This window comes from Lissotriton vulgaris, unplaced genomic scaffold (assembly GCF_964263255.1).
Source record: "Lissotriton vulgaris unplaced genomic scaffold, aLisVul1.2 SCAFFOLD_2408, whole genome shotgun sequence".
Taxonomy (NCBI): domain Eukaryota; kingdom Metazoa; phylum Chordata; class Amphibia; order Caudata; family Salamandridae; genus Lissotriton; species Lissotriton vulgaris.
In genome coordinates this window covers 147645-158190 of record NW_028248162.1, presented here as the reverse complement: position 1 = coordinate 158190, position 10546 = coordinate 147645, and positions in this window count along the sequence as shown.

Sequence of the window (10546 nt, the reverse complement as noted above, 5' to 3'; positions counted from 1 at the left end):
ATCAACGCACTAGGATTGACGGACACCTGGAGATGGCTCCACCCGGAGGCTAGAACTTACTCTTATTTTTCAGGGGCCCCCAAGGTGTATTCCAGATTAGACTATGTCTTCCTTCCCCGCCATGCTCTCAGCATGGAGGATAAGGCAGAATATCAGGTGCGTGGAATCTCAGACCACTCGCCTCTTCTGGTGATATTAGGGAGGAGACACAGAACAGAGGGCAGGACCTGGCGACTGATGGCATGGGACCTCCAAAATAAGGACATACTGTGGGGATTTAGGGCGGACCTGAAGGTGTACTTCACAGAAAATCTAGGATCGCTACAGTCAGGGGTGATACTATGGGAAGCTTTAAGACGGTCATGCGTGATAGGGCCCAGAACAGGTTAGCAGGGGAAAATAAGAGGAAGCAGGTTGAACTACATGACCTGGAAACTCGTATTTTAGAGCTAGAGCGGCGGCACGTGGTAAATCGTGCCGCACAATCTCTTAGACTATTAGTGGATACACAGCAGCAATACAAGGCCCTGGTGATGGACAAAGCCAAAAAACAGGCACAGGCGACTTTACATAGATTGTATGATGTGTGGGATAAGTCTGGGAAACTCTTGGCGTGGTTGAGTCATAAAGAGCAGGATGCGATATGGGTGGAACAAGTGTCAGATAGCCAGGGTCATATTAGGCGGATTGATGTCCAGATAGTGCAGGCATTCGCTGACTACTATGAGAAGTTCTACAAGGCCAGAGACCTAGGCTCGACAGAGGATGTAGGGCACTATTTAGACATTATTGAGACCCCCATTTTAGCGGATGAAGATCAGGCGAGTGTGGAGGAAGAGATAACAGTCACAGAGGTCAGGGAGGCCCTAGCCAAACATCGCCCGGGGACATCCCCTGGACCGAACGGGTTTCCCGCAGAATTCTTTAAAAAAGAACAGCGGACCTACTTACTAATCTCATGCTGGCCTTGTTCTTGGGGACAGTTCAGGAAAGCACGCTGCCTCCGGATCTACGTATGCCAAAATTATACCAATCTATAAACAAGGTAAGCCACCGGAGGAGTGCGCGTTGTATCGCCCCATTTCCCTTCTAAACGTGGAGGTTAAACTCCTGGCGACGATTCTGGCGCTGCGGCTGAGACTCGTAATTCCAGAGCTGGCTCACCTGGATCAGACCTTCTTCCTGCCAGATCGGGCCACCAGGTTAAATTTGAGGAGAACTCATAATTGGTTGATGGAGGTGTGTGACCGTCAGGACTCCCATGTGTTTGTACTTTTGGATGCTGAAAAAGGGTTTGACGCAGTACACTGGCCCTTCCTGGAGGGAGTATTGCTTAAGTTTAGCTTTGGTCATAAGTTTAGGAGGTGGGTAGGCCTCCTTTATACTGACCCGAGAGCGAGGGTAAAGGTCAATGGGGTGTAATCAGCGGATTTTCCCATACGGAGAGGGACCTGGCAGGGGTGCCCTCTATCACCGCTATTGTTTGCCCTTACCATAGAAATAATGGCATGTGACTCGACAGAGGGATATGAGGATTTAAAACTGACTGGATTGATACGGTTGAGGAGAAAATATCGCTATATACCGGATGACATCCTCCTATATGTCACCCAGCCAGAGTTCTCGATATCACGACTATTTACCCTGCTGGGCCGCTACGGCTCCCATTCAGGATACATGATAAATTGCCATAAGTCACGTCTGTATAGCCCTAGGGGAGAGGAGGTATCCCTACCCTGCCTGACGCATCTGGGGATGTACGTGACGAAGGACCGATCACTCTCATATCAGAGAAATATCCATTGAGCGCTCACAAACTTCGCTAGTGAGGCAGATAGATGGAAGACCCTCCCCCTCACGATTCTAGGACGTGCAGCAATGTTCAAGATGATAACCCTGCCACGGCTCTTGTATGCCCTACAGAATGAGTATTCCCCCTTCCCCGACAGGTTTTTAAAGATATAAATGAAGAGCTCCGGCTGTTGCTTTGGCTGGGGAAACATCCTAGAATAGCCCTGGAGACACTGCAGAGGAACCAATATAATGGAGGGATCTCCTTACCCAATCTTGAGGCGTATTATTGGGTGGAACATTTATCGCCAATCAATGACTGGCTCCATGCCCTGACCGATCACCCCACATATAGATTGTAGAGAGGGACAATGGTGCAGCGCACCTGTCTGCATTACAAATATGGAGGCAGGGGAAGGGAAAGACTACTCTCAGCAACGCGTGTGACTGTGGAGACATGGGGAGGGTGACTAAGAGGATTGACTGGGTACACAAACTGATGAAACAAACACCGATATGGCACTGTACATGGTTAAAGGAATTGCATAAACTGAAGGGCTTTAAAAGGTGGGATGCCATTGGTATCTCTGTTCTGGGAAATCTGATGAAAAGGGGACCTCTGAAGTCCTTCCAGGCGTTGAGGGTGGAGCATGGATTGCATCATACTCAGTACTTGAAATACGAGCAGGTAAGTCATGCATGGAGGGCAGAGACGGCGCTCACAGGTCCCCTGCCGGAGTATGCACTGCTTGAGGGCTGTCTGCTGCAGGAGCACGTCCCGACTAAACTAGTTTCCCTGACCTATAACAACGTTGATTAACAATATGCCTGACGGACTGGTGAAATTGAAAGGAAGGTGGGAAGTAAATCTAGGGGAGATCGACACACATGACTGGGAGACGGCCTTGATGCACCCCAGGGAAGTCGCGATAAAATCTCGGCTTCGGCTCATACAATTTAAAATCCTCCATAGGGTTTATTACGATAGGCACTGATTGCACAGGATAGGGCGGGCCAGTGATCCTAACTGTCTGCGTTGTGGGTATGTGAAGGGAGACTTTTATCATACCATCTGGGACTGCCGTGTAATCCAGGACTACTGGGCCAAGATATTAAGTGAATTAAGGGATATTCTGGAAACGACCCTCCCGGTGGAGCCTCAACTGGTTCTGTTGGCTATAACAAATTAAGTGGATCTGAATCGCCCACTCTTGATTTTCCTTATACTGGATTTGGTGGTAGCTAGGAGAGATGTGTCTAGAGCTTGGGGTGCTCCCATACCTCCCCGACTAGATGAATGGAGAAGAGGCAGGGATATTTACATGGCAGCGGAAAGGGTCACTTACAAAGCTAGAGGTTGCCCTAAGAAGTTCAATAGAGAGTGGGTAAAATGGAGACACTATTATGGTCTGGATGGAGGACTGTGAAAGAAGGAGGTCCGGCCACCCTGTTGTCCAGTGCATGCGGGGGAGGATATAGACGGCAATGTGCAATGTTGCGATAGGTGGAGCACCACTGTATCCATGTATAGTGTTTTCTGTGAGATTCTTGGAGGGGTGGGTGGAGGGTGGAGGTGGGTAGGATATGGTGGACAATTTCATCTGACATGCTTATATTTATATGTTTTAAAAAACCAAATAAAAAAATATATATATTTGAAAACAAGCCACTGACACGCTTCCTCTAAGAGAACAATGCTCTGGACGCATCCCAATCGGGATTCCGCAGCAACCACCGCACTGAAACCGCCTTCAACGCCGGCACCGATGACATGAGGACCCTGCAAGACAGCGGTGAAACCATGGCTCTCATCCCCCTGGATCTGTTGCCGCCTTCGACACCGTCTGCCACCTCACCCTACACACACGCCTCCACAACACAAGGATCTGTGACAAAGAACTGGACAGGACCACCTCTTTCCTCATCGGTAGAACACAGAGTGTCCCTCCCTTTCACTTGGAAGCCACAAAGATCATCTCCGGAGTACCCCAAGGATCCTCACTCAGCCCGACACTCTTCAAAGTCTACATGGCACTGCTCACAAACATCGTCCAATTGCAACACCTCAGCCTCATCTCATACACCGACGACACCCAGCTGATCCTCTCCATCACCAATGACCCCACCACAGCCAAAAGCAACCTCCACGAGGGAATGAAGGCCGAATGGATGAAGAATAGCCGCCTGAAACTGAACTCGGACAAGACGGAGCTCCTCATTCTCAGATCCACTCCCTCCGCCTGGGATGACTCCTGGTGGCCGGCAAAACTGGGAGCCGCACTGAAACCCACCAACCACGCCCTCAACCTGGGAATCATCCTAGACTCATCGCTATCAATTACCCATCAAGTCAACACCGTCTCATCCTCCTGCTTCAACACCCTCCGTATGCTCCGTAATATCTACAAATGGATCCCCACCGAGACCAGAAGGACGGTCACCCAGGCCCCCGTCAGCAGCAAACTGGACTAGGGCAGCGCACTCTAAGCAGGAGCCCCGGCCAAACTCCAGATGCGACTCCAACACATACAGAACACCTCTGCACGCCTCATCCTCGACATCCCCTGCCACATCACAAAACACCTGAGAGACCTACACTGGCCCCCCATCAACAAGAGGATATCCTTCAAGCTCCTCACCCACGCCCACAGGCACTCCACAACACTGGACCAGCATACCTCAACACACGACTCACCTTCTACCCCCCGTACCGCCAGCTCGGCTCCGCTCACCTCGCCCTCGCCACCATCTCACGCATCCAAAGAATGCCAACCGGCGGAAGATCGTTCTCACACCCTCCCCATCGACCCACGGCAGACCCAGAACCTACTGGCCTTCAGGAGATGCCTCAAGACCTGGCTGTTCGAGCAGTAGCAACCCCTCAGCCCCAGGGCCGGACTGAGAACCAAAACCGGCCCCGGCAAAGTGCTCGGCCGGCCCCCTGGGGGTGCGACGAGCTCTTTGCCGGGGTCGGTTTTCGGCCAATTTTGTTACAGGGTCGATTTCGCAGCTATGCTGCAAAAACGGCCCTGTAAAAAAACGTCCTCCAGAGCCCAAAACCGGCCCCCACCCTTGCGGCGCACCGGGGGATTGCCCAGTGCCCGTCTGGGCCTGCTCAGCCCCCTTTCCACCCCCCGCGCCCCAGCGCCTTGAGACTCTCGGCTTGCAGGTGAGTGTTGCACTTTACAAATTATTGATTGATTTATTGATAGTTGTTGAAATGTCACTCATAATTACACTGAATTTATGAGAATGTCATACATAGCAATCTAACAGCCTGATTCATCAAGCCGAAATCGGCTCGGAAAAGGCCAGATTCTGAGAATCTGGCCCTTTGCGAGCTCTATTTTTGCATTTGGGATTCATCATCCCAAATGCAAAAATTGGTAATAGCGATGTCGCAATTTTGCGAGGAATTACATTTAAGGAATCTCTATTTGGGATTCCTTAAATGCAATTCATCATCCATTAAAAAATTGCGAATTCGCAATTTTGACCCGCTATTTACCGCGAGGTCCTTTGGACATGTGTGTGCGCAACACCTGTTTCAATTTGCATTTAAGGGGTGCTACAGGGTGTCCTTTGGACACCCCTGGCACCCTTAAAATCGCTATCTTATTTGCGATTAGCTAATTGCTAATCGCAAATAAGGAATACTCCCCATTCATTCCTATGGGCCTTTTGGCCCATAGGAATGAATGGGGAGTTATTCCTTATTTGCGATTAGCAATTTGCTAATCGCAAATAAGGAATCTGTAGGAATCGCAAAAAATGTTGCTATTCTTACATGAATCCCGTTTTGCGAGTCTGGAATAGCGATTCCTTATGATTCGCTATTTCAGACTCGCAAAACCTCCCTATGATGAATCAGGCTGTATAACCTTTTCAGCTATGTTCCCTGCTCTGTCATTCTCTCTCCTCATGTTTTAATTTATAGTGTGATTCCATCTCAAATATAAAAAAATCATTCTTTCACTCCGACTCTGTGCATATGTTTAATTTTCACTTATTTCACTTTTCCTTCTTTGTACTACTTGCGATTTGTTTAAAAAATAAAAATTCCTTTCTTCTACTCCAACTCCGTACCTGTGTTTAATTTTAATTGATTGCAGGCTTCCTTTTTTTTGTACTACTTGCAACTTGCTTCAAAAAATAAAAAATCCCTTCTTTCACTTTGACTCCGAACATGTATTCATTTAATTTTCATTTATTTCACTGCTTCCTTCTTTGTACTACTTGCCACTTGCTTTAAAAAAAATGCATTCTTTCACTGTGACTCCGTGCGTGCATTTATTTAATTTTCATTAATTTCACCTTTCTTTATTTATACTTGTTGCGATTTGCTTGGAAAATAAGCATTCCATTCTTTCACTTCGACTCTGTGTAAGAATTTAATGTTCATTTATTTAACCTTTCGTTCTTTGTAAGGCTTTCGATTTGCTTCCTGTCTCTTGTGCAGCAGTGGCTCCAGTATTCAGAAAACGTCAGATAATCTATAGCTTGAGCCTGTCTGGTATCCCATGATATCGTGTATCCCCGCACTCAGCCCGAGCAGGGATCGACTGCTTCTGTCTGATCCTGCCCGGGCTGAGTTAATCCTCCGAAGACGGCCGAAGTGAAGGGGATACACGATCCCAAGGGGATACCAGATATTACACAACACCGGGTTTGAAAGATACTCCGAGGGCGTTCTTGCCGGCTCTCACTGCAACTGTTCACATTCCTCCTTATTAGAATGGGTAAACGTGTTTCGAAAGCTGAATAATGCAGAGCACATTCAGTGCTGCAGGCCCAACCTCCCCTACAACCCTTGTACACAGTCTCCATGGCTGCACTGCAGACTCGCACTGCCTTGCAAACCGATGAACTCATCTGTGCTTTGTTTGTCTCCACCTCCATGCTTGAATGTATTCATTCACTGCTCCCGCTCATAAACAATACATTTTCCAAGGTGACTCCTAGGCCCAGCCCCCTACTTTCACAGTTAGACCTTTCCAGTGTTAACCCTCTCAGTCTGCACTGCAACCTCTGCACATTGTCCGTGGTGGTGGAGTGAGGGAAGCTTTCAAAGGATGATGGCAACAACAGCAGAAACACTCTCTACCCACCTCTTCTCCAGGCAAAGCTACCAAAACTCTTTAGTTCACTCTAATCTCATGTTGAGATTGGCAAATTCTGCCTGCCTTGCTGCCTTCCTATCATGTTCAACCAATGCATCCTTCAAGTTAAACAAAATATGGTTTTGCCCTTTCCTTTCTCAATATACATCTCCCCCTGTTTACTCTTTGGCATTTGGCGGATTAGACCATGATTCTTTCCCAGGAACTGATATTGCTTACCAGAAGGGTGATGAACCTGGTTCTGCATCTGCCAAGAAAACGTGGGTTATTCCTTCTGGTAGCGTCTGGTTCCTAAGAAGCATGAGGGACAAAGACAAGACCTCTTGAAGATGTTACACAAGGACATTTGCTCAGGTTTTGCATGCCTTGGATCAGAGGATTAGATTATGACCCTGGACCGGCGGTATCCATACTTTCATGTGCTGGACCATCAGTCAGACAGGAGGTATCTCAGCTTTCTGATGAGAATAGACCATTTCCCATTGCTGTCATGCTGGTTGGCCTTATCCCTGCCCCTCTGGCCTTTATGAAGGTAATGTATGTGGTTGTGGTGCATCTTTGCTGGTCAAATATGCAAGTGTTCCTGTACTTCCACATCTAACTTCTGAAGATGAAACACCTAAAGGCAGTGGTGCCATTACTGGTAATCGTGGATTTTTCTATCAGAAAACCCAATCCCATTTCCAGCCGGTAAAGAGGATTTACTTTATTGGGAATTTCGGCACATAGCTGCCTAGAAGGCCTTTCCTACTCTGCAAAAAGTCTGTGGCATCCATGCCATAATCCCAAGTTTTTCAGAATCAAGATTCCGTTTCAGCCTTAATCGTTTTAAAGCTGCTTGGTCTTTTGGCATTATGCATCCTGTTGATGCCTCATGCCTGTATAAAGAGCTGGAGTGAGAATGCCTTTTAGACAGGATCTCCATCTGCACTGAGGTGGCTCATGAACCTCAGTGCTAGAGGACAGACATGCTAATTCCTCACTATAATGTGTGTGAAACTATGTTTTGTTCAGTGAATATATATATATATATATATATATATATATATATATATATATATATATATATATATATATATGCAATAATGTTCCTGCTCAACACTCCACAGTGAGAAAAACCACGTGAGGACAACGAAACTTGTTTAGAGGAAAATAAACAAGGGGAGGCAATAAATCTTTTTCAATGAAGGCAGGGTATTTATTCCACACAAAAGAAGGTGAAAGACATAGTGTTGTATATATATATATATATATATATATATATATATATATATATATATATATATATATTCACAGAAAAAACCATAGGTTATAGTGGATATATAGTTAGGAATTTGCATTTACAAAACCTTGAAAATTCAATGAAAAAACCATAGGTTATAGGCCATATATAGTTAGGAATTAGCATTTACAAAACCTTATTTTACTCGCATAAAACCATTGAAATTCCATATATAGTTAGAAGCGCTAACTATATATCGCGCACCCGCAATCCACTGCTGATGATGTCACATATTACATCATTCATGACATGGTCAGTGACATCACTGATGACATCACTGATGACATCTCAAATGACATCACTGATGACAACTCAAATGATTGTATGTGTCTGTAAAGTTTAAATATGTTTCACATATTGAAGAATGAGTGGATGTATAAGTGTCTGGATGAAGAATTTAGTAGGTGCATGACTGACTGTATGAGTGAGTGATTAAATGTGTCTCACTGAGTGCATGGGTTAGTGACTAAACTGTCTTAATTTGTGCATCAGTATGTTTGTTGTTGTGTAAGCTGCTGCATGTGTTGATCAGTAGCTATAAGAGTGGCCATATGGGTTATTGATTGGTTGCCCAAGTATTTGAATGGGAGGCTGAGTGTGTGTGTGGGTGGCTGGGAGGTGCGTGACTCTGTACATAGATGTGTAAGCAGTTGATTCACTAGGAGTATGAGTTCAAGAGTGCATGTGGAAACAGCTATATGGGCGGTTGACTATGCATGGGTGTTTTGGTGAGTGAATGGATTTCTCATTGCTACATGAGCAAGTAAGTACGTATGTAAAACACAATACATGTGAGAGTTGAGATATATAAATAACTGAACATAAGAGCCAGTGAATGTGTGAGTGGCTGTATCGATCACTGTGAGCTTGTATCAGGGATTATATAAGAGAGTAAATATGTGTTATTATATGTTTGAATAAGTAAGATGTGTATAACTGTATAGTTGAGGAAATGGAGGTGTGATTGATTCTTTGCATGACTGACTAGGTGTGTGAGTAACTCCATGGATGACTGACAGTCTGTGAGTGTCTGTTTATACTGAGTGTATGTAAGGTTATATTAGAGTCTGAAGAGGTTCATTGTATTATCACATGAGTGATGTGATCAGTGATGACAAATGAGATGTCATCAGTGATGTCATTTGAGTTGTCATCAGTGATGTCATCAGTGATGTCATTTGAGATGTCATCATTGATATCATTTGAGTTGTCATCAGTGATGTCATTTGAGATGTCATCAGTGATGTCATCAGTGATGTCACTGACCATGTCATGAATGATGTAATATGTGACATCATCAGCAGTGGATTGCGGGTGCGCGATATATAGTTAGCGCTTCTAACTATATATGGAATTTCAATGGTTTTATGCGAGTAAAATAAGGTTTTGTAAATGCTAATTCCTAACTATATATGGCCTATAACCTATGGTTTTTTCATTGAATTTTCAAGGTTTTGTAAATGCAAATTCCTAACTATATATCCACTATAACCTATGGTTTTTTCTGTGAATTTCATTGGTTTTTTAATAGCAAATATGAAAAGCTTTAAAATGTCAAGTACGTGATAGATAAAAACATTTTCGTATTTATGCACGCTGATGTGCTTTGAACGCTGCACCCCCCCCCCTCCCCTCTTTTGCCTTAGTAGTACTCTCTCTTTGCAGATACTGAAGGGTAGTTAACGCAGGCCTTTACCCCCGTTGTAATCCGTCGGGCCTCCTTGTCTCTCCATTTGATTGATTGTTGTCCAAGCATTTACTGTTTTAGAATTGGTTCTCGTTGGATCATTCTCTATTTACAAACAAGCACAAAGTCGCAATACTCTGTTTAGTCTTTGCAGATAGTGAAAAATCGTGTAAAAAAATAAAAGTAATCGAGCAAAATCAGTAGGCCACTAATTGGATCTCTTTTTGACCTCGCTAAAATAGAAATATTAGGAACAACCCTTCTTGAGAAATACGAAAATAGTGAGATGAACTGAGCTCCACACCATGAGGGCTGCAAGACAGCTCGGCTCCATCACCCATCCCGCACAAAATAACGACAAACCCTATGCAAATATTAAAAATATAGACAACACACCAGCAAAGAAACAGGGTAAAACATTTTATTAAAAAACTATTTACATAACGTTGGTTTATAAGATGATGTCAGTAGTGGACCGATGTGTGAATAGATCGAAAACAGCACAAGGCTCCAAGATCCAGATAGCAAGCTCCTGGATGTTGGGTGCCATAGTTTAGAGTTCTGAATTTCAGCCTTTTTCAATGCCTGTGCTTTGTTGAATCAAAATGGCGGCTTGACACAAAGCTGACTCAAGCGTTGTTACTGATGCTATGCAGACCAAAACTG